Here is a 25,046-nt window from a genome sequence, read left to right on the forward strand (position 1 = left end):
CTATGGAGCTCATTCTTCGGGCAGGAAGCCTCCGTAAACATACCCTTCATGGGAACCTAGGAGAGCTGCTTGTCCCTTGGAATGAAGCTTCTATGGACAAAACCCCATTTCTCAGGGTAAGATGTGGTTTTGAACATCCTGGAAAAATACACCTACACCTGATTCATTGGAGCAGCTCCTGCCAGGATAGGGTTTCAACCCGGCTTGAACTTGCAGCCCAGATGTTCCCCCAGCACACAGCACATCCCCTGGGCTCTAAGGAGTCACTCACCATGCCCCACAATCCAAACAAAAGCTTCTTTGTGAAATGGGAAGAGAGCATCAGGTTGCGCTCCCAGCCCAGCTGCCAATCCCTCACAGCTTGGGACCTCTCCTACTCTCCCCAGGGCTCTATCAAAAGTTTAGCAGAAATATTTGCCTCTAGGCATTGCCTGTGTCAGAAACCTGACAGCCTGCTTTTATATATATTTTGTTACACTCAAGTATGAGTACCATTTTAGGGGATAAATAAACACATAAGATGAAAAGTCTATTAACTTTGCTTTGTGGACCTTTCTCTTGTTGCTACTGCTGTTTTGTTGGTTTGCAAGGCACAGCCGTTAAATGACTTTATTCCGCTTTCCAGAGTGATTCATTTCAGGAGTAGTTAAGAGATTAACAGTGATAGTAAGGAGGTAGGGAAGGTGGATGATTTTGGTATCCGGCAAAGAGAAGCAGAGCTTTGTCTCTGCCCCAGACTCACAAAGAGTGAGAGGGAATATCTAAATGCTCTCTCTGGTCTCTTCACCTCCTCTTTGTGACTGATTAGACCAGAGACCCCAGCGTGAACAGAATCATGCAATAAATGTGGCCATATCTGTCCTTCTCTTTCTGGTCTCTCTTTCTTGGATTGGTTAAATTCCAGGATGCAGCAAACTATATACAGGCTCTATGGCTTGAAACTATAGCTTTTTCATTCATAACTCCATAGATAGTCTAGATGGTTCTTTTGATGTTGTCTTTTTCTTTAAAAAAGATTTATTTTTATTTATTTGAAGTACTGAGTTACAAAGAGAGAGAGAGAGAGAGAGAGAGAGAGAGAGATGTCTTCCAACCGTTCACTCCCCAAATGGCCACAACAGCTGAAGCTGAGTCAATCTGAAATCAAGAGTCAGGAGCTTCTTCCAGGTCTTCCACATGGGTGCAGGGGCCCAAGGACCTGGACCTTTGTGCTGTTTTCCCAGGGCAAAGCAGAGAGCTGGATAGGAAGTGGAGCAGCAGGGACTAGAACCAGTGCCCATATGGGATGCCGGTGCTTCAGGCTGGGGCTTTAATCTGTTGAGCCACACTGCCGGCCCCTTGAGGTTGTCTTGACTCCCTATTACATCAGCAGCTGCAGTTCGGAAGTTGCGCTCCTCGTGGCTGAACAGTGTCACATGTCTGGGAACGCAGCCTGCTAAAGTTGGTTGCATCTAACTACTGGGGTCTTCCCCTTGTAGTTTCTCATCAGCCAGCAATGTAACCCAGGCTTCCTCACTGGGCAGTCACAGTTTTGAGACAGAGTGGGAGAGGAGGATAAGCTTCTTAGAGCCAATATGCAGATCTGGCACACTGTCACTTCACACGCATTTTATTGATCACTCGGAACACAAGGCTAAGCCCAGAGGCTGCTGTGAAGACACAAGTACAGGGTGTGGGCACAGGGGACGTGGAAAATTGCCGTCATACTCAGGTGGTGACTCAACCCTAGAAGAACCCTAATGTCCAATGCCTGCCCTAGAGCTGAGGGTGTAAGTTCAAATTGGAGTGAGATAGGAGACCCGGCTTTCCTAGCACATGATGTATTTTGATTCACACTTGGCCTTATGTCCATTGATTAACTAGTTAGGACCCATTAACAGAACTGAGTGATTAGGCTCTCCCTAACCTCCAATACTTATAAAGAAAAATAGTGCAAAACTTCAAAGGAGATCAATGGTCCTTCGTGCTAACTGGTGCCTTTCACACCTGGATGATTGCCAAAGAACCATATCAAGTTCTCTGTCTCTAGTTCTTGCCTACTTGGTTCTGATAGTTGGCTCTCTCCTACTGAGCCTGTATTATTCAACCATAGCACTCATACCTTATTAAAATGCCTATTTGGGGCTGGCATGGTGCAGCAGGTTAAGCCACTGTTTCCAATACCAGAATCCCATATCGGAGCTCTGGCTTGAGTCCCATCTGTTCTGTTCTGACCCAGCTCCCTGCTAATGCACCTTGGAAAGCAGTGGAAGGTGACCCAGGTATTTGGGACTCTGTCATTCACATAGGAGACCTGGATGGAGTTTTGGGCTCCTGGCTTCAGCCTTGTGCAGCTCTGGCCATTGCAACAATCTGGGGAGTGAACCAGCAGATGGAAGATCTCTCTGTCAGTCTCTCTCTCATTCTGTCACTCTTCCTTTAAACTAAATTTAAAAATCATAAAAATAAATTAAAAAATAAAGTAAATAAAATAAAAAATAAATAAAATATTTATTTACTTACAAACTCCCACATCAGATCAAAAGTTCTATGTAGGCAGAGATTACACTATTGATTTATCACTTTTTCCCCCCAACAACTGGGACAAAATCCATGCTTCTGATAGTAAGTACTCAGAAAAAATTTGGCAAATGAATGAATAGAGCAATGGATAAATGACTAAAGGTGCTGCTGAACTTGGATATTTAGCATCCCTCCAATGAATTTGGAAACTAAGGGCATACAAGGTAGGCAGGATTCCTCATGTTAAAAAATAAAAATTACAGGGGCTGGTGCTGTGGCGCAGTGGGTAAAACCGTCACCTACAGTGCTGGCATCCCATATGGGTGCTGGTTCGAGTCCTGGCTACTTCACTTCCAACCCAGCTCTCTGCTATGGCCTGGGAAAGCAGTAGAAGATGGCCCAAGTCCTTGGGCCCCTGTACCCACATGGGAGACCTGGAAGAAGTTCCTGGATCCTGGTCAATTGGGGAATGAATCAGCGGATGGAAGACCTCTCCTCCCTCTCTCTCTCTCTCTCTCTCTCTCTCTCTCTCTCTCTGCCTCTCTTTCTCTCTCTGTGTAACTCTGACTTTCAAATAAATAATCAAATCTTACAAAAAAAAAGAAATAAAAAATTGCAAATATTGTCTCACCTTGCATGCTGAATCTAAACCAAAAGCCAAATAGATCAAAGAGCTCAGCAATAAATCCTATAGTGGTGATATTTTGTAAATAATTGGTATCTATGACCTGTTAGCCTTGAGCACAATGAAGAGAGGCATAGTATAGGATGAGAATAAGGGTGACTCATATAAGTCTTGCTTAGAGTCTAACTCTACTTCCCTATGAGAAACATAAACCCAGGTGCTGAAAGTGCCTCTGCCTTCAGCCAGGCCATCAGAACCAGCCTGGCCCTTCTGTGCCCCTCTGCCAGCAGTGGTTCTCCCAGTGCCTCAGTGGTTCAGTTCTTATCCCTTCATTTTTATCTGACAGAAGAAGACCAATGGGTGTGTTTGAGATCTTTCATATAAATCTTTATTCAATGATAGGTTCAGATACTTGGAAGTCTTTTTGCTATAGGTAATCTACTCAAACATACTCCTGATTTGAGTGAATCCTATGACGAGCATAGGGAAGACAGGAAGGCCTAGTATTGGGCTGACATCTGTCCGAGGTGTAGAAAGTAAGTTGATGCCGGGCCAAGGTCTGTTGTTCCTGGCACTTCAGTCTGTACGCACTGCATCTGAGCTGGCCATGTGAGGGGAGGCCCTAGGGCAGTAGACAGGAGGAAAGGAGAAGGACTCAGGAAAACTTGAGGTTGGTGATTCCCAAACTCCCAGTCTAGAAGCTTTATTTTGCCAGAATTGGACTGGGCCAGAAATTGGCATTTTTACCTGTTACACAACCATTGGTGATGCTCTGACCCCATGTTGAAAATATTAGTAAGAGGATCCTAACCTGGTAATTACCTAGTTAGCTTTTTTGTGTGTGTTTGCCTGCTAAAGTATAATGCTATTTCCAAGAACATTTCATGGGAAGAAGCAATTGAGGGAAAACATCAGTATTTTCCACAGGTCTTTGAATTGTAGCTCTAAAGTTGCATGTCTATATTTTAATTCAGTTAGAAAATTAAGTCAATTAAAATGTGTCAATTTTGATATATTTGATATGACATTTATCCAAATTAAGTCAGCATATCTTTATTCAAAACATTCATTAGTCTGGCAGTTGTCTTTTTAACATTTCCTGAAAGCACAGGATAGTTCCTCAGACTCTGAAAGGCTAGGGGATCCAAAGAAAATGAGATTTAGGCTGCTCCTAAACCAGGACTGCGACAGGAGTTATATCATGTGTGCTACAGTGATGAAAGGTTGAGTTTGGTTTGGTCTTCTGTCCTTGACCACTTACTACTCATGATAATATCTGTGATGAGGTGCTGGGGAGATAACCCCATCAGCATAGCACTGGGGAGAAGAAAGGTAGTGTAGGATTCAGTGACTTCTGGGAGAGAGATGATGAGACAGCTTTAAACTTACAACTGACTTCCAAGTCACGCAGGTTCAAACAGAAAGGAGGCAAGCTTGCCCCAGAGAGTGAAGGAATACCCAGGGGGATGGAGTTTCTCCTCGATTGGGGACCTACCGAGGTGCCTAAGGCTAGTGCTAAATTCATGGTTATCTGATAGAGGTGGAGAACACTTACAAAGAACCAAAGCACCATGTATTTTGAACATGAAAGATGCTGTACTGTCTTGGGAAAGGGAGCATGAAAATGAAAATTGTACTGAAAGTTTACTGAGAAAGTGATGCACAGTGTGGTTGAGGGGAGGGAAGGCTCTAGATTGGGGAGGCCTTGGTTTGTGCCCCTGAACAAGCTGTGTGACCGTGAACAAGTCCCTCTTTGCTTACGTGAGTATAGTGACCGAGGACTAAACAAGATCATCTGTACTGCTGTGCTTAGCGCAGAGGGAGCAGACGATAAATACGAGCTCTTATTAGTAGTAGCAGCAGCGGTGGCACTAATGGTCGTAGGAACTCAGAGAGGAGCCACTGACGCTATTAGCATCACTATTTGCCAGACTTATATGGTCTACTTGCGAGAGGGCAGCCTAAGCAGCCAGGGAGAGGCTCCTCTGTTGACTTTCGGGGGAGGTTTCCACGTTTCTAGCACGAAGTCTTGCCTCTTCGTACTATGGCGACCTAACAGAGTTCTTCGGAACTGCCTTCCCGCCATGCGCTGACATGGCCATCGTCTTTGAATCCCGAGCAGCTCTGCCCACTCTAGCAGGAGGGACTTCTTTAACTCCAAGCATTCTCTTCTAGGTCGATCCAAATTACCTCGAATCTGTAAAAATCATGGGGACTGATGGAGTAAAGTAAGATTTCTTGCCTACAGTCCATATAATAAAGTTACATTTTTCAAATATTTCTTGGCATAATTTTATTTGAGCTCTGCTTTTCCTGTGCTTTCTCCATATGAGTGCCCTTATGTGGTATTCACCTGCCTCCAGGTGAATGACTTGGTGAGTCATTTAAGCAGTAAACATCCTTTGAGGCCGATGGGGTTATCGCTCCCATTTTATGGATGGGGAAACTGAGAGTAAAATCAGTTCAGTAACTTGCCTAAAGTCAGATAGCTGGTAAATAACAGAGTCAAAATTCAAATTAAGTGGCCTGGCTCTGAGTCCTTTCTCATATCCACTCTGCTGGCCAGACGCAGGACTGCCATGGGTCTGAGCCATATCACTGCCCAGAACAGGAGGCCCGTTGGTCACTCTCACACCCCTCATCTGGGTTAGAGCCAGCCCAGGAGTCACGTTGTGAAGTGTTTCCTGCTTCTGTAACTCATTCTAGTCTGAGTTTATTGGAAGCCAGTCAGCATTGCAAAGGGCCTAAAATGTGCCTCCTTCTCACCTACTTTTGGTGACCCTGTGCAATCTTTGTGTCAGGCCTCACAAGGCTGCCAGGTGAAAGGGGCCTTGGAGCCCGCGCCAGCAGCTCTGCAACAAATACTGCTCTTGCGTCTCCCCTGGAAGATGCGGCTCTCAAGTCTTCCCCAGCTCACCTTCCCGCAGCCTGAGCAGCCAGCCCGGCCTCCTTGGGGGCTGGGTTTCTAAAGGTTGTTCTGGCAGCCGGAACACAACAGCTGCTCGGCAAGGCGATGATCCAGCAGCCCCAGACGGGGAGGGGGGCAGCAGGTCCTGATGCCTGGTGCCAAGCCCAGCACCCACCAGCTGCCTGCCTCCCCTCTCCAGTGGAGCAGGAACCGTGTTAACCCTCTCAGCACCAGCAAAGTCTCAAGGAAGGCGTTGGGCCTTCCAGAAGCTAAGTTCCTGGTAAGCACTTAGCAAGTAACTCAAACTCACCCGGGGTGTTTCACCAGTGGTCTGGCTTCTCTGGCTGTGAGGCTATTCTTCTGAGCTTGTTTTTTTTTCTCATCTTGTTTCTGAATCAATCCTGTGACCCTTTTAGCCAGCATCCTGTAAACCATAGCCATTTACACTACAGTCTAACCAGTAACTTACAATGAAGAGACAATATGCATTATAGCAAGGTAAGTGGATTCCAACATGTAGAGGAATCTGCAGTGACCAGAGTGCCCCTGACTGTGTCCATTCTCTATCTTTGCACAGTGTCATTAGCATTCTCGGCCACCACAAAACACGAGTAAAGTGCAGTAAGATCCCAGTCTTTGGTCGGCAGAGAGGGGAAGGCCTCATCCCAGCTAGTGATCCTATAACAAAAGGATGGAATTGGGACTTCTGGATTCCCATACCAAGACCCAGTCCAGACTAAGCCTTTGCCATGGGGGGGGGGGGGGGGAGGCCCTCAAAGACAAGAAGCCCTTAAACCAAGCAGAAAACAAATAAAACAAAACAACACAGACACAGATGCAGATGTAGACATGAATAAATAAAGCAGACAAATCCACATATGGGAAGACTCCCCGTCCTGGTCCCAGGAGGCAGGCTCCCCGAGGCCTTGCAGATGTCAGAATAGAATCGGCTTGCTAGTTTCAAGTTGTGCAAAGCCAGTGCCTACTGTTCCTCTTGAAACCACTGTGAATGGAGTCCCCTATCTCTGCTTTGAGAGAGGGAGGGCTTTCCACAACAACATGGCTCTGGATCCCCTTCGTTACATGGGATTGGCCCCTAGTGGGTTTTTTTAGTTATTCTTCCAGCTGTCAGCTGAGTTGAGAATTCGCGCAGTACCAGTGGTATCAGTGGAGGTGACACTGGGCCAGCCTGGTTGCTGGGCCAAAAAAGAAGGAATTTAGGACTAAAAGATCTGTGTGTTGTGGAAGGAGGGAGGGAAAAGAAGACAGAGGCAGAATCAGAAACACAGATAGCGTCCTGTGTCAGCTTTTGTGAAGGCGGGGCTAACACAACCTCCGTGAGTATTCTCTTACAAACACAAGCAATGATCACCTCAAACAATGGTCAGGTTTCAGTTTTCTGTCATCAATTGCAATTGTTAGTGTCAAAAATGAGTTTTATTCAATATTAAAGGAGGATTTTTAAGGAGAAAAAACGTACAATCACACCATACCGGCACAGCAGTGATTTCATACTTTTGTTTTCCATTCAGTTCATACATATGTGAGCATGTATTTCAAATAACTGTAAGCAAATTCGTGTCCTTTACTCTTTATTGCCTTTTCTTTAACGCCAGTGCTTGCATATTTTTCATGCTTCAGGAGTCTTCAGAGTGACCAGTTTTTAATTTGACACAGAATTTTCCAATGAATGGAAATTCTACCACTGACTAAACCGTTCTATTGCCATCAAATGTTTAGCTTGTGTCCATGAACCATATGTTCTCTATGAAGCCAAGTTTTGATTTTGGTGAATTATTTCTTTGGGACAAATTCCATTACATTGTACCCCATAATGATGTACAAATATTATCTATCAATTAAAAAAACTAATATTTTGTGACTTTTGTTATATAGTCATGCTATTTCCATAAAATTTTATATTGATTTGCAAAATAATATAATCACAGGAATGAACCAATCTTATAAAAATTTCACCAGCTTTGGACATCACAGACTTTTTAAAAAATATACACACATTTAAAATGTTCTCCAGTCCATACCACATATTATAATATCCAGTATAATTCTCATACAAAAGAAAATATCTCCAGGCATCACACTATGTGACTTCAAAATACACTACACGATTCTAACCAAAGCACATGATGCTAATTGAAAAGACACACAAACCAATGGAGCAGAATAGAGAGCCCAGAAATAAATCTACACATGTAATAAATACAGCAGAATAGGGGCCCAGAAATAAGTCTATAGACAACCAGTTTTCAGCAAAGGTATCAAGAAGAACATACATGGGCCAAGAACAGTCTCTTCAGTAAGTGGTATTGGGGTGACACATAGAAGTGGGGGAATTAAACCCTATCTCTCACCGGAAACAAAAATCAATCCAAAATAGATTAAAAACTAAAATTTAAGACCTGAAATTACTAGACCAAAACATAGGGGAAAAACCCCATGACATGGGCAGTTACTTTGTGGATATGATCTCAAAGACAGACAACAAAAGCAAAAGTAGACAAATGGAATTGTATCAAATTGAAAAGCTCTGCGGCAGGCGCTGTGGCTCATTAGGCTAATCCTCTGCCTAGCGGCGCTGGCACACCGGGTTCTATTCCCGGTCAGGGCGCCGGATTCTGTCCCGGTTGCCCCTCTTCCAGGCCAGCTCTCTGCTGTGGCCAGGGAGTGCAGTGGAGGATGGCCCAAGTGCTTGGGCCCTGCACCCGCATGGGAGACCAGGCTCCTGCCATCGGATCAGCGTGGTGCGCCTGCCGCAGCGCGCCGGCTGCGGTGGCCATTGGAGGGTGAACCAACGGCAAAGGAAGACCTTTCTCTCTGTCTCTCTGTCTCTCCCACTGTCCACTCTGCCTGTCAAAACAAAACAAAACAAAACAAAAATCTCTGTGTAAAAAGGGGGGTGGGATCACCAGAGTGAAGAGACAACCTACAGCCTGGGAGAAAATATTTACGAAGTGTCCACTCCTTATGAAAAAGTTTATATCCAAAATAGAGAGACAGAGAGAGAGCTCAAACATCTCAACAGCAAGGGAAAAAAACCCTAATTTTTAAATGGGCAAAAGACAGGAATGGCTATTTTCCTAAAGACAATAAGCAAAAGGCCAATAGGTATATGGAAAACACTCAACATCACTAATTATCAAGGAAATACAAATTAAAACCACATTGAGATATCACTTCACTCCTGCTAGGATGGCTACTTTAAAAACAGACAAAGGACAAATGTTGGTAAGGATGTTTAGAAAAAGGAATGCTTGCACACTGTTGGTGGGAATTAGTACAACCATTATGGAAAAAGTAGGATGTTTCTCAAATATTTAAAGTAGAACCACGATGTGGCCCAGCTATCCCACTCATGATACATACTCAAAGCAAAGCAAATCAGTAAACTGAAGAGACACTAGCTCTCCCATGTTTATTGGAATGGCTGACAACATTCCAGGTATGCAATACATGGGATTAATGTATTAACATGTAAAGGAATTAAGAAAAGGTGGTGTCTGCATTTGCATACACACACACATGCAATGAAATACTATTCAATCACAAAAAAGAATGAAATACTGTCATTTTCTACAGCATAAGTGAACCTGGAAGACATTATCTTAGGTAATAGGTAAATGCCAAGGTAGAGTGGGAGCATCTGGTACTGGGTTGGTGAGATTCAATCATGCCAAAACTTCCCCTCCCTCACTTCCAATGACTTCACATTGCCAACTTGGAATTAACCACAATGGAAGCATTTATTCTACTCTGTTGTGTTGTGTTTTCTGGATTTTTTTTAAACATCCGGTTGCTGAACATTTTCCATTGCACTAATGTCTTTGGAGTACCTATTTCTGAAGACCAAGGAGAAGAAAATTCTATGTCTCCCTGGAGATGGAGATTTTAGCTTTGTCTAGTTTAGATCTACTGAACATCTCTGGCAAAACACAAACAAACAAAAAAACACCAAAAATCCAAACAAAACAAAACTCCAAACCTCTAATCTTATACCATAGTAAAATGTGACATCTCCTGAGCACCTGTGGCCAAGCAGTGTGCAAAAATTTTGCATGCATTGCATCATTTAATGATTACTGCAACATTAGTGGTATTTCCACTGAAGAGTGGGTTGGATAAATAATTCATAGAAGGGCGTGGCCGGCGCCACGGCTCACTAGGCTAATCCTCCGCCTTGCGGCGCCGGCACACCAGGTTCTAGTCCCGGTCGGGGCGCCGGATTCTGTCCCGGTTGCCTCTCTTCCAGACCAGCTCTCTGCTGTGGCCAGGGAGTGCAATGGAGGATGGCCCAAGTGCTTGGGCCCTACACCCCATGGGAGACCAGGATAAGTACTGGCTCCTGCCATTTGATCAGCGCGGTGCGCCGGCTGCAGCGCGCCGGCCGTGCTGGCCATTGGAGGGTGAACCAACGGCAAAGGAAGACCTTTCTCTCTCTCTGTCTCTCCCACTGTCCACTCTGCCTGTCAAAAAAAAAAAAAAAAAAAAAAAAAAAGAAGAAGAAGGGAGTGGCAGAGTTGTGATCTTAAACCACCTAGTCTGTACCAGTGGATCAGCAAGTGTAAATTCACCACTCACTAGAAATTTCATTAAGCCATGGCATCTAAGAATTCCATATTGGACACACTCTTTACAATGAGATTATCATGATCTTCTAAGGAAATACGTGGCATTTCTAAAATCTGTTTAAACTAGCCTAAAGCTTGTTGTTAACATAAGTCAATCATCCAAAATAAATCTATTAAGACTTTTTCCATGTCCAGGATGCTTTTCCAGGAACAGAGGTTAATAAATAACCAAAGTTAATAAAGAGAAACATAGGAACTGACGTCTGGTCGTAAGGATTTGGCAGGCTTCACAGTGAGAAGTTGCTTGAAAGGCCATTCCTATCCCAAGACAAGTGTTTTGGAAAACTTCTCAGTGTCTGAAGTCCCTGGGAGCCAAGGTGTGCAAGGAAGCTCTCCAAATCTCAGATCATCTGTACAGCAGGACCACAATCATAGCGTTGCCTTAGAGCTGTTTTGTGGGGATCGAATGAGACAGTGCATTTATAATCTTATCTCAGAGCCAGGTGAATAATAGGAACCTTATCATTCATCACTTTTCACTGACATTCACCAATAGTTTTGGAATTTTAATGATAGTTCAATAGGATGAGAAGTCTATGGAGGTCACAGCAAAGACAGAACAACACTAAACCATATGGAAGGGAGACAGATTTGAAACAGCCCTTCGTTGTTTCAGCACATTTTGAACTCGTGAGGAAACACAACATTGTTCTTAGGAGCAAAATCGGCTTGAACTCTGGCTCTGCCACTTTACAGGTATGACCTTACAGATTAGGGTCTTGAGTCTTGTAATAATAGCCAGGGCCGTCCTGTCAAGACAGAAGTCAGATGAAGTGGTGCATGTGATCAAAACTCTCTGGTGGGTCGCCACTGCACTCAGTGAACAGTCTATGCTGGACAGCAAGGTCCTGTGATCTGGTCCTGTTCTTCCTCTGGCTTCCTTCCTTATCACTCCTTGAATCAGCCCTTCTGTTCCAGACACATTAGCACCTGCGCTGTTGATGCTGCCTCCAGGCCTTTGTACTGCTATTCACAGTACCTGGAAGCCTTTTTCCAAGAAACTACCATGATTCCTTCCTTCATTTACTTTAAGCTCTGCTTAGACGTTGCTATCTCAATGAAACACACACTGATCTCTTTAAAATTGCAATCCGCTACCCCTGTCCACTATGACACTCCAGGTAGCTGTCACTCTGATATCTAATTACATTTTCCTACTACTTCTCATTACTCAACACTCTATGTAAATTGCCTGCTTGCTATGCTTACTGCATTTTTTTCCTCTCACTAGAACATAATCTCCATGAGGGCAAATGATCTTTGTCTATTTTGCATGTTGATGTATTGCAAGTCCTAGAAAGTGGTCAGTACATAGCAGACACCCAGGAAAGAGTTGCAGACTGAAGAATAAATTTTCTTTAACCTAAATAAATCTCAACTCACTCTTCTTTGAAATAGGAATTATTATAGTACTCATCTTACAGGATTACTTTGAGAATTAGCGGAGATGATACATATAAAATATTGGCACAACTCTTGTTGCCTGATAATCACAAAATACCTTTTACACTTATTTTTATTTTTAATATCACTTATACTATCTCAGATAAAATCACTAGTGGGAAAGTAGCTCCTATCTTTGTCAAAGGTTGTTTTAAAAAAAAGGAGAAGAAAATTAGTCAATAGTGGTTGTTAGGATCAAGAACATGACTATCAGGGACAGAATGCAAATGTTATCCAGGCCACAAAGCTGTCAGCTTGTGAATCAGAGAGTGAAGCTAAAGCCTGCGCTTCCTGGATGCCACAAGACGTCTTTGCCCTGTGCCCTGTGCATTTCCCCAAGCACTCGCCCATCCCTGCACCCTTCTCAGAAGGTTCACAGTTCCCTCTTCCCCAGAAATTTTGAGGCCGCTTTGCTGTGTCTGACCTTGTTTTCATCTTTTACCATTCTTACCTTTGTTCTACATCACACTCCCCATTATCCACTAATTCCGTGGATCAAATCTGTATTTCCAGGAGAAAACACATGGCTGATCTTGTTTAAACAGCGTCCACCCATGTCCCAGGGAGAGGTCTACCTCTACCCATAGCTGTTGGGCTGTTGAGGGGGGATAGGCAGGACGATATGGAATCTGTGGGAGGTAGAGAGGGAGTAGCTGCCATAGTTTCCATGACAGCAGTGTAGCATAGTCCCCAAGAGTCCAGAGTGGCTGTGTGACCTCACGCAAGTCGCTTAACCATTTGTGCTGTTTCATCACTCACAAATGGGATAATGAAAGTCATAGTAAGACCATAATAATATCCTATGGGGTGGCTGTGAAACAATGAGCTGAATTCTGCAAGTGATTTAAGAAATAGGCAAAGGTGGGTGTACATGTGAACATGCTTCCATAAACCTCCTCTGCAAAGTCAAAGAATACACCCACAGTGGCCAAGCACACACAGCCGGCAGCCAACACGTACCTACAAATATAAGAACCAGATCTTCTCTTTGTCTGCACTCTCTGCATGGCCCTTCTAATGAACTGACACCCAGATATGAACCTCGAGAATCCGGCGAGCAAGGCCCCTACTTTCTGCTGCTCTGAGATGAATACATCTCTCGTTCCCTTCCACTCTTATGGGAAAGAACAGGCCTTTGAGTTGAACCGTACTCATTATTGGGATCTACACACTGACTCATCTCTCCCACCAATATCCCTCACAGATCACACAGTTCTTTTCCTTCTCCTCAGTTCACATCCTTCATCTGCGAACCACTGCCCTGTGCCCCAGACCTCTCTTTCTGGCTTAAAACTTAGTCTCTGCTCCTGCAGGCCATTAATGGTGCCACTTCTGCCAGCTGTTCCTGGAATGGTGGTTTCCCCAGGCCTCTGAATGCCACTATCCAAAAATTGTAACCCTGAAAGGAATCAGAGGTCAGACACCGTCAATCCACCCATGCTTGCCTCTTAGCAGATGGCAGTCAGCCCCTGGTGGTCTTCCTGCTGGCTGAGGTGCATCTGTAACATGCACACCAGCTCATGGTGTTTCACGCCGCCTTTATTGTCAACAGGTGGGTGTGGTGTCCTCTATTGCTTAGCTAACAGAGGTCAAGTCCGGATACTCTAGAGACTGAGAAGTGATTGAGACCCCCACTGCTGACCCCCAGGCTGCAATTAATCAGAGCCAAATGCCAATTTAGGACCTGGCCATTCAAATAGACAGTTAAGCAAAGGGAGCAATTAGGAGTCAGGATCAGGGTACTTGGCCAGGGTTGGACGTATGGAGGTCAGGGCCTGGGGGAAGCACAGGCTAGAAATGGAATTCAAGGTCAGGAGTGTAAGAGAATGGAGCCTGGATGTCAATCAAACTGAAGAACACAGGGGAGTCAAGTGAACAAAGGTAACAGTGACAGATGTTTGGTTCATAAGCTGGGAAAGTGCAGAACCAGAAAGAACGGAGCCCCAGCACAAAAGAGGGACTGGGACCCACTGGCCTGTTGATGTTGTCTCCTTTCCTGTGGGTCTTTATCTTCATTTTTGTGTCTCTTGCTCTTCAGCACTTTAATCAGACCTGCTGCACTGGTTCTGCTTTAGCCCCTCCTCTATGAAGGGGTCGGGGTGACAAGCACAGACGTGGAATCCATAGAGCCTGAGATGGAATCCTGCTTCCACCCAATACTAGCTGTTAACTTTGGACAAGTTACTAAACCTCTGTGGGCCTCAGTTTCCCCATTTGATCAAGGAATCAATATTAGTGTCAAGTTGTAGGATTGTTGGAGGAGTGTGGATTGTACTCTACACATGCGTAGCACTGAGAACACAGCCTGGCATCATACTCGGGTTTTCTTATCATTAGTATGGAATGAATGCCTTGGACCTTGGAGAGGAAGGGTCATGCACAGGCCATCAGAGTGTGGATGGATGTCTTCCACATCTTTTAAAGCCAAACTGTGCCAAGATTGACAAAATAAAAGATTCAAATTTGGGATATTGTTATTATTGTACATACAGAAAGGGGGGAGTTCATGTTTCCAAGATTGTGCCTGATTGCCCCAGAAAGAAAACACTTGCATTGTGTGGTCATGATTGGGAACACATGTGAACCACACCCCACTTAGCTCAGCCCCTTCCCATCCTTGGTCTCTCTCTCTCTCCCTCTCTCCTTTCTCTCTCTCTCTCCCTCCCTCTCTCTCCCTCTCTCACCTTTCTCTCCCTCCTCCCTCCCTCTCTCCCATTCTCTGTTCCTAATTAGCAAGAAACCAAGTAGAATTTGGCGTTTCCTTCCCAGCCTTGGTAGGGGAGACTGTAGTGGATTAATTACCTCAAGTAGTTCTGGCTTCCCTAAGGAACAATCAGGGATGGGGCACGGGGTCCAGTGGCTTAGGGAGGCATGACAAATTTAAATCTCTACTCGAAGGGAACAGACATTAATTTTAATAGGAGGCAGTGTGGTCTGAAGTTTCGTGGAGGAGGAGAAGTAATCAAAAGTTATGTTTTCTGTCTTAGCTCAACCACAAACTTCTTGTGAGACTTGGCTGTGTTGTAGAATTTAGCTTGTGGGGGAAATAAATCTACCTTTCAGCCAGGGAGTGCTGATGGCGGGCAGAGACAACAGCAAACAGTTAATGAGTTTGTTTTGTACAGTAAGCATTGGTGCTGACTGTTTTGATATGCACTTAGATTAAATATAGTCTAATATATATATGCATATTTAAAACCAATTTAAATATAGTCAAGGTAACAATATTTACTATGTTTATATTATATGTATAAATTAGATATAGTTGAATTAAACATACTTTACATAAAATCCTCACTGCAGGGCTGCTACTATCCTTATCTTATAGAGGAGAAAACAGAATCAGAAAATGTACATGGTTTGCCTAAGGACCAAGATTTGTATGATTTCATCTCAAGACCAAGATCTTAACTGTTCTATCTTATTGCATATTAATGCAGGGTGGTGCAGTTATAATTTTTAGACATTCTTAAGAAAATAAATCAAGAGTTGCCTTTGAAGGGTTAATGAGGTGATTCAGTTGGCTGAAGGGGCCTTTCCTCAAACACTCTAATTACTGTGTGTTACTCATTTACTTTGGAGAAGATTATAATTTGGCTTTTAGCTTTTAATGCATCTAACCTTAAGGAAACTTTCAGAAATAGCGGGTTGCTCCCACCACTATGAATATAATATTTATCCTAGAAGAAGTATCTAAGATCAATACCTGGAGCAGAGTCTGAGCAAGAGGCTGGCTGAAATTAGGAAGCTGGTTGTACGGAGGGGTGAGAACAGGCAGTTCCATGAGCATCCTCCGAGAGCCTCTCGGAATTGAAGAAGAACCTTAGTCCCTACGGCAAAGCAGAGTGGGAAGCCAGAGACAGGCCGTCCAGAGGAGGGAACCACGGAAGGGTTGGCTTGGATGTTGACTACATCAGTGATTCCTTTGATCCTAGGGTCACTTCTGATTGGTTCAACCTTGCAAGAAGTCCACTGCACCACCCCTGCCAAGGGCTTCATTTGGGAGAACATGGCAGTGGTGTATCTGTGACATCACTATGGAGACCAGCCCTGCACTTAATGACCCGTGGCCAGGCTCACAGCCTCCTTAACCCCTTTTCTGAGGACCACTCCCAGTTCTCCCTTCCTCCAGAGCCTTGAAATAAGCATATTGTACGGAGCCTCCCTTTTCCTCATCCCGCCCACTCATACGCTGGGGAGAACTCACCAGAACGTTGTTAAAGGATAAGGAATTCCCTCGGGACTCCCAGAGAAACAAGGTAATTTCTTTACTCGTGGATATTGCACACCCCCATTAAGCAGCAGTGAGAACCCCAGAGAAGAAAGTGTACTTAACAGTCTAAAACACGGCTCCAAACGGAGGAGAAGGCAGGCTTGTTTCAATCATCTGCCCTTGTTCTATAATAAAAATGTATTTTTTTCCCTGAGAACAATTTAGTGTGGCCAATAAAAGCCCAGCTAATTTCTAAATCAGCATGGAGCCAAGTCAGCCACCCAGGAGCTCTCTCCTAGGGCAATATTTCTGAGGCGCACACAATCTATACTAAAGCGATCAACTTCCCTCCGCCCTGCCAAGGGGATGCGTTAGCAAAGCCCAAAATATGACAAGAGGAAATTTATGTGCAACTTTTACACATAATATCTCATTATGACTCTTCCCAATCTTTCAATTTTAAAAATAAACGGCCTTTGTAATGATTTTACCAGGAGAACATCTAAAGTAAGATTAAAAAGGAAGGAGGAGTGCGGTTCAGCTGCTGGAATTTCTTCCTTTACTCGGAGTCTCCCTTTGTGGAAACTCGCTCGCTCTCTTCCTTTCTTTGTTCCTCCGACCCTCCCTTCTTCCCTCTTTTCCTTCTGGTCTCCCATCTTCCACTTCCTTTCCCTCCCTCTCTCCTCCCTTCCTCTGTTCCCTTCCCTTCCTTTCCTCCCCTCCGCTCCTCCATCCCTTCTTGTCCACGTATTTAAAGAGACATCAAACATTTACGGTTTTACATTTCACCAAACAGAACAAGATCTCTGTGAGAAGCAAACTCAGTTCTGATGACCTGTCACGTGATGAAGGTCTCCACTTCGTGTTCGGCATCCCTTGCTCCGGGATTCTGGTGTTAATTTGTTATCACAATGCCGAACTCTCCTGCCCTCTCCCACTCTCATCACTCCCCAAATGGTTGAAGGCAGAGTCACAGTGGGAGAACCCGTGGGTCTCCTGGTGTCACCCACCCCCGTGTGTTGTGCTCTGCTCATACTGGACCCACGATTCCTCCTCTTATCTTGTAGGGAAGCCAGCAGAACATGCAGAAATGAATGCTGGTCACTGTGTGGGGTTCAACTCTTTGGAAAGACCCAACATTTCTTCCCTTGGTATTGGTGTGAGGCTTTATGACTTCTCCATTTTTTTTTTTTTATTTTGTGGAGGTATCCAGCTGAGGGACTCTCCTCTCCCTGTACATTGTATTTCCCCCTTCTGCCTGGTGCCCCATCTCCTGGGACCTGTGTCCTGGGACAAAGCTGCCCCTGGCAATGTTCAGTTTCTCTTAACAGCGTGGCTCCGGAGCTGTTTGTTTATATTCATTAACTCATCTGTTCAAGAGATATGTGTAGGAAGTAGACTCTATCTGGACTTGGAATTCATAGATGCTGAAAGAGTATAGCTGTCCTTGAATGATTTGTGGTCTCTCTGGGGAGATATAATTAAAGCCATTTTATCATATAGGTGCCAGAAGGCAGAGTAGACCATAGAGGCAAGTGTGATGGGTTGTGCTTGGGAGTGTCAGGCCAGCCTTGGTTAACACATGATTTGCTTTGAAAGGAAACCCAAGGTCTAGGGCCTTCTCAGACATGTCTAAGGAAAGAGCACTGACATGAGTATGCCAGCGGCATGCCTACTTAGCATACGCCTGGGTTTCAGTCTGACCTGGACTTTGGTTAGATGGGGGTCCTACTACAATCTGGCAACTCCTGTTCTCCCAGGCATCTGAGAAGGACATGCATCTTTGAGAGCACCTCAGACATCGAGCTGTTCCTTTCAAATCAGAGATGGATCCTGAGACAGGGATGCTGTGACTTCATCCTTGACTTAGAATTGAAGGGACTTTGTTGAGGCCACAAGAAAAATCAGGGTTAGGAGAATGGACAACGGATATTGATCTGAGCCCTGATGGAGACCCTAAAGCTCTAAAAATTACAGCTCCTCATTCCCTCCACAGTTCTGCGTCCTCCTTGCTGTCAGTGAACATATTAGCTGTAACTTAGTGAGCAAACATCACGCATAGAGTATTGTCACCACGGTACTCAGGGGCCTGACTTCATATAACCCCCATATCTTCTGGGAGGGAGACCTACTCACTTCCATGATGCAAATGAGGAAATTGAGGTTTGCAGATGCTCAGGGACTTGGCCATGACCCATAGTAGTTAGTTTCAGGGTTAGAATTCAAATGCAGGGCTGCTGCAGGCCAGTCTTCTCAAACCTGCTTGTCTCTGTCTGCTGTATCCAAGCCGTTTACTTCTGGGCCGTTCTTTTTATTACCTGTGTAATTACCTGTTCTAGCCTGAGTTCTGTTTCCCACCAGATCCTCTGAAGCTGTCCCTACGCAGTGCCGTTCCCCTTCTGTTAACTCTCTTCAAGAACACATGTTGATTAAGTACTGCATACTAGGCTCTGGGTTAGGTGTGTCCACACATGAATTTACTTGAGTCCTCACACTGGATTTATAAGTATATCTGGAGGCATGCATCCAACCCTATTACACAAAAGTGGAGACTGCAATTCGGAGTTCACCTAACGTGTCACTTATCACACACTGTAAAGATGAGTGCAAGACTCAGGTCCAGATCTGCCTTACTCCTCCAGATGAAACTCACTGTCTTCCTTTCTGTACTCCTCTGTCAGGTGCGACCTGATTCATCATCTTCATGGTGCCTGGCATTCAGACCCTGAAGAGATGCTTCTGAACAACCAATGAAAGAATGAACATGTGTATGCTAGGAAAGATCTGTAACAATACAAAAGCTATAGATGCCACAATCAGTATTTCTGGGGCTCATATCCAGGATCTTCCACTTAGGAATCACTTAGGGCCCATCATTGCACTTTGATATCCATTTCCTAATTTAAACCTCCCAACCATCCTTCCAATATAGAAGTGAGATGCTCATGTACATAGAAATGGAATCAGAAAGAACAAACTTGATCTGTCTAAGATCACACAGCTAGTGAGTGTCTGGCCAAGATGCATTTTTTTTTAATAGAATCCAAATCTGGTGCTTTCCTAGTCACAGAATTAGAAATGTTTGTTTTCTTCACGAAACTCAGTGCAAGGGCCTGGGGTCAGAATTCAGGGTCTGGGTGAGACTTAGGAGAGAGTGAACTGCAATGAGGGTAGGTCCTTGGTGCCAGAAGCAGGCAAACTTCAGCATCCATCATCCGGGTATGAAGTGCCAAACTTTACTTCCCCATCTTTCTAAAATTGAATGACAAAGTCACGATCCTTTTCTCTTTAAAAACATACTTTATGTGAAAAAAAAAAAAAAACTCAGAGAGAAGGAGTTAACTGTCTCTTTTCTTTTTTTCCCCCCAACGTGTAAACAGGGTGTTTTTTTTCTCTCCTTAAGTGATAAATTGGAGTCTAAAACATGAAGTGGAGAACATTATGTAGAAAGTGCTTATTTTCTTCTGATGTTTGATAGGAATTAGAATTGGCAAAACCCAAATTCTGTTTCCCTTTTCATGCAGATTGTCATTTTTGTCAAACAAGAAGCTGATTAAGTTTCAATCAAATGAACAAAAGGCTCCACAACAATTCTTGGAAAAGCAGTGGCTTCCGAGATTAACCCTTGGAAACTAAAGACTCTGTGTCTTAACTCTCAGGGTGGTGTAACCTTTCTATTTAAATGGTGAGTGTTAGGAACATGATGACCAACCTCCTTTGACCCAACCCCTGACAGCTGAGAGAACATTTTTAGCTATTGACATGAAACTCTCTGAGTATTCATCATACACACTGTAGATTGCTTTCTTGTGGGTGTATCTCAAGCCAGTGGATGTATTTCAAGCCAGTCATTATAAATGGACACAGGAAGAGATCTATTCAGCAAACAGAATGAGCAAAAGGCAGAAAATTGTGGTGTATTTTCAAGTGGACATACATTCTTCCATTCTCTCTATCCATGGCCCTGGGTAGTGTCTTTCCACACTGTCTCTGAATTACCCTGATGACTTGCTTTGGCCAATGAGACCTAAGCAGATGCTCAGAAAGTGAATGCATATTGAGCTCACCCTCTCTGGCCAGCATTGTGTAAATGAGCCAGAGAAAGGCTATTGGGTGATGAGAGACACATGGTTAAATCATTCCCATCGCCCCAGATGACTTTGCGTCAACCACTAGATGTCTGAGTGACGTCATTCTAGACCACCCAGCCTCAGTCACGCCAACACCCTACCAGAAGGACCCCCTGCCTCCTCCAGCCAGAGAATCATGCATCTCATGAAACTCAAAGAATCATGAGAAGTAATAAATGTTTATAGTTATAGAGGTTTGGATGTAGGCTATTATGCACCAAAACTAACCAGTCCAATGATCTCTGCTCTGCAGATTCCAGCCTCATTCTGTTGAGTGGGACAGAATGAGGGTCTAATCAGAATTTGGAGTGCTGTTTCCGAGATATGCCATTAGAAGCTTTGGGGCATAGAGTCTGTGTTTAGTTAGTTCAGTAAGTTAACCTCTTTGTTTACAAGCCTTGTCTTTCTGCAACCCACATGTGGTTTTGACCTAAGATTTAAATTCTCCATCACTAGCTATTAAAGCCTCCCCTTTTCAGATCTAGTCTAGTTGCTACTTTTTTTTTTTTTACTATAACTTATCCAGTTTTCAAACTGGTGCTGTAAAGTATAAGAGTTTCTGTCTGCTAAGTGGGGTAGAAGAATGAGGGTACCCAAGTCCCCTCTGTCTTGGGTTTTCTCATAATCGTGTCCCTTGTCACCCTTCTTCAGTACTTCTGTTTTCCTCTCTTCCAAGAGAAATCTGCTTGGAGATTCATACTGAATTAGGTAGAAGGAGCTGAAGATTCCAGTCCTGGTGGACTCCATCTTTCATGATCATCTTAGGCCTTCTTTCTGGGTACATTAACCCACTGTCTGGAGCCACAAGAAACCTGAGTTATGAGAGATCCTCCTTATACAGACTTGCGTGAACAACCAATCTAACTGGTGGTATCTAATTCTGCCTTCACTTCATGGGACCTAGAAATCATCATAGCCAAGTGTGTTGTCTTGGGATTGAACCAACTTTCATTGCAGAGTCATTCCCTGGTGTTGGAAAGTCCCCAAAGATCAAGCATTCAAACAGACCAAGAAAATCACCCAAACCACACAGCTTTGAGAGTACTGTCAGCCCCAGAAATGTCCTGCATTTTCTGTGAAATGAGGAGAGGCTCCAAGCCTCAGTGCCAAACCAGATCCGCCCATTTTTGTATATTCACTGGGAGAAGCCAACACTCGTGTTTTCCTGCTGCTGGTCAGGCCTGCCCATGTCTGGCCTTGCTACAGCTTGCCTCCTTTAATTCAGTCAGAGAACTACTCCAGCTCATAGCCCCACTTCATTTCTGGCTTCATTATTTTTTTTTAAAAAAGAGAAAGTCAAATAAACGTAACCTGAGGTTTCTCAGGGGATGCTTTATATTCTTGTTATTGTAAAGCACAGAGTGTGCCAGTAACAACATGGGAAGGACACTAGAATCATAATAGAATGAATGATACCTACTTAGTAGTCTAATGGAGAGGAGACATAGTGGCATTCTGCAAATATCCTTGACTTCAAGAATGCATTTCTATGGCAGAGGAAGAAAATTTAAGAATTCCAGTTTTGTTATGGGTATGCCATAGTATTGCTAGTTGTCCGTAACATAAGTATTTTGGAAATGTCTGGAGAAAGAGGACACCCAGGGCCTGGCCCCAGACATCCAAGGCATCAGGTTTTCTTTTTTTTTTTTTTTTTTTTTTTTTTTTTGACAGGCAGAGTGGACAGAGAGAGAGAGACAGAGAGAAAGGTCTTCCTTTGCCGTTGGTTCACCCTCCAATGGCCGCTGCGGCCGGTGTGCTGCGACCGGCGCACCATGCTGATCCGATGGCAGGAGCCAGGTACTTATCCTGGTCTCCCATGGGGTGCAGGGCCCAAGGACTTGGGCCATCCTCCATTGCACTCCCTGGCCACAGCAGAGAGCTGGCCTGGAAGAGGGGCAACCGGGACAGAATCCTGAGCCCCGACCAGGACTAGAACCCAGTGTGCCAGCGGCGCAAGGCGGAGGATTAGCCTATTGAGCCACGGCACAGGCCAGCATCAGGTCTTAAGATTGGGACAACTTGGGAAGACTCACATTTGTCAAAGTTATTTTAATTCTTCTCTTCCATCATTTCTCAAGAAGGTTGTATCTTGAGCCCTGAAACCAGATTGGCTTTAGGTGATAAAGCCATTGGAGGTTAAGGCTGTGAGTGAAAAGTGTTCTGTGTACTTCTGGAGAAAAGTTATTTATTTGTTTTCTTTTTAAAAATACCTCCTATCTTTTGTTTTCGCTTTTGCTGAGCTTGTCCTCAACTTAGAGTATGGGGCATGTTATCTCATCTTAGAACACAGATGATTATATTCTCAAGAGTAGAATATGATAGAATCTCTTAGGACCACTCAGCTCTGCTTCTTACCTTTACACACACACACACACATACACATATACATATACACACATGCGCACATACAACTGTCCCATATATGTGCATGGACATAAAACCAATATTAACAGACATCGCCATATCATTTCCTCAGTGCCAGTCACTCTTCTAAAGTCTTTACATATACGGACTAATTCAATCATAATCATCACAACAACCCCATAGCCTGTTTTATAGATGGTAAGCCGATGTTCGGTGACTTCACAAACTTGCCCACTGTTGCACACTGGCAAGGGGCAGAGTCAGTGTTTGAATTCAGGTTGTTGGCTGCAGAGTCTGGGCTTTTAAATTCTGCATTTACTGCCTCATTCTAATTAGAGCAGCACTTTCTGCCATTCCATTGTAGGTCCTCTGTTATTGCCTATGACAAAGACCTCTCCTACTGTGCATGCAGGGGACACTCTTTGTCCGACGGATTCTTAGCACAGAACTGGTGGGTCTGAGAACAGGGGGCCTCTCTTCTCCTGTGTAACTTGGTTCCTGCAGTCAGGGTGCCATTTAGTGCCCCGCTGTAGATTTCAGGTGGGGTAGAACAGTAACTCCTGCCCTTTTACTCGTGAAGAACACAGCTGTGGAGCCAGTGATTGTTCAGGGCCACACAGGCCCATGGCATCCTTGCTTGGAGGAGTCTGGTTTTGTGTTAAGGACTTCTTTCTCATGTTCATAAGTGATCACATTAACACATCACAGGCACTCCGTGTTTAGCTTGCTTCCAGTTCTTGCATACCTTAGTTTTCTGGTCTTTGATTCTTTACGCACCATCTCTCACGCTCCTGCATCTCCTGACGTGGAGACATTTGTTACAGCATGTATTTCTCCTGTTCTTGCAATTCCATGATACTCAGGTTTAACCCTGGCTGGCCTTTGGTTTATGGCACTGAATATGTACTGGATTTAATCAATTTGAATTAAACTACATTTAACCAAAGCAACTTAGATTTCACATGTAAATAAATGAGAAAACCAGTCTTAAGGGAAAAGAGCTTCCCCCACACCAGTGAGCTTTTGTCCGTGCCAGCTACTCCGAGGACCAGTCGTGTTCATTCACGAAAGCGTGTTTGTATACGCTGTGTAGGCGCTGCACACAGGCCTTGATTTTGTGTCTGAAGTCCGATGCTACTATCCAGCATCTGTTTTCTCATTCTTTCTTCTTCCTCAATACTCTGTTTTTCTTTATGGCTGCCGTGCATCTAATACCAGTCAATGGGTTACCGTTGATCTAATACAGTGGTTCTCATCCAGGGGAAATTTCACGTCCAAGAGATATTTGGCAGTTATTGGAGACATTCTAATGGTCACACCAGGGCAGGGCTGTGCTATGGAAATCTCGTAGGTGTCCTTCAGGGGTGCTCCTAAGTACCCTACAACTCATAGGACTGATCTCTACTTCAATGAATCACCCAGCGCCAAGAGCAATGGTGCTGAGGCTGAGGAAGCCTAGCCCAAGACTATCACAACAATTTTGTTTTATCATTTTGCAGGTTCCTTGTCAGCTGGAGTAGCCGTATGACCTGTTCTAACGAATAAGACTTAAACCGAAGACATTTGTTGATAGAAAAATCAAATTTGGGTGTGTTTGTGTTTCTGGTAAAAGAGAATAAACGGGACTGAGAGCACCTCTTCCTTATCCATCTCACCTCAAAGCTGAAACTTAATTTTTTTAAAGATTTATTTGTTTATTGGAAAGTCAGAGTTACACAGAGAGAGAAGAAGCAGAGAGAGAGAGAGGTCTTCCATCTGCTGTTTCACTCCCCAGTTGGCCGCAACAGCCGGAGCTGCGCCGATCTGAAGCCAGGAGCCAGGAGCCTTCCTTTAAGTTCTCTGTATAGCAGTCACTACAGGAGAGGTATTTGTGTTGTGTGTTTGATATGTGATAATTCTGTCTCACCTCCAGGTATATATGCTCTGAGAGAGCAGGGACTCTGCCTCAACCCTGTGTCTCCGTAGCCAATGTTGAATGAGCACTTGCTGGATAGACAAACGGACCTGAATGAATAGCATCTTTCATTGAAGGGGGGGCGGAACCATTCTTCTCCAATGCAGAAAAATCAGCCAACCATATGCACAGTTTCCCCTACCTTATGTTACACTAAAACATGTTACAGAAAACCCCTCTCATGTGCTATTTGATTAAGTTAATAGAAGATGGAGCAGAGAGTCAGACACTGTCTTCAGCAGATTGGGGAGGGAAATTTGA

The 25,046-nt window shown here is 44.2% G+C and overlaps 2 long non-coding RNA genes across 5 annotated transcripts; one reads left to right on the top strand and one right to left on the bottom strand.

Moving 5' to 3' along the window:
• Positions 1-2,580: 2,580 nt before the first annotated feature.
• On the bottom strand, positions 2,581-16,215 carry LOC103348178 (uncharacterized). Of its 4 annotated transcripts, XR_011379739.1 has the most exons (4): positions 13,570-15,822; positions 6,346-6,459; positions 4,889-5,324; positions 2,583-3,749 (listed from the first exon to the last, which is right to left on the bottom strand). It is a non-coding gene; the product is annotated as an uncharacterized lncRNA (long non-coding RNA). The 4 variants fall into 4 exon arrangements; XR_011379740.1 differs by lacking the exon at positions 13,570-15,822 and adding an exon at positions 15,831-16,215 and having other exon boundaries at positions 2,581-5,324; XR_011379738.1 differs by having other exon boundaries at positions 2,581-5,324.
• On the top strand, positions 14,710-25,046 carry LOC103348177 (uncharacterized). Its single transcript, XR_516618.3, has 3 exons — positions 14,710-14,898; positions 16,060-16,383; positions 24,331-25,046. It is a non-coding gene; the product is annotated as an uncharacterized lncRNA (long non-coding RNA).

Source organism: Oryctolagus cuniculus, chromosome 11 (assembly GCF_964237555.1).
Source record: "Oryctolagus cuniculus chromosome 11, mOryCun1.1, whole genome shotgun sequence".
Classification (NCBI taxonomy): Eukaryota; Metazoa; Chordata; class Mammalia; order Lagomorpha; family Leporidae; genus Oryctolagus; species Oryctolagus cuniculus.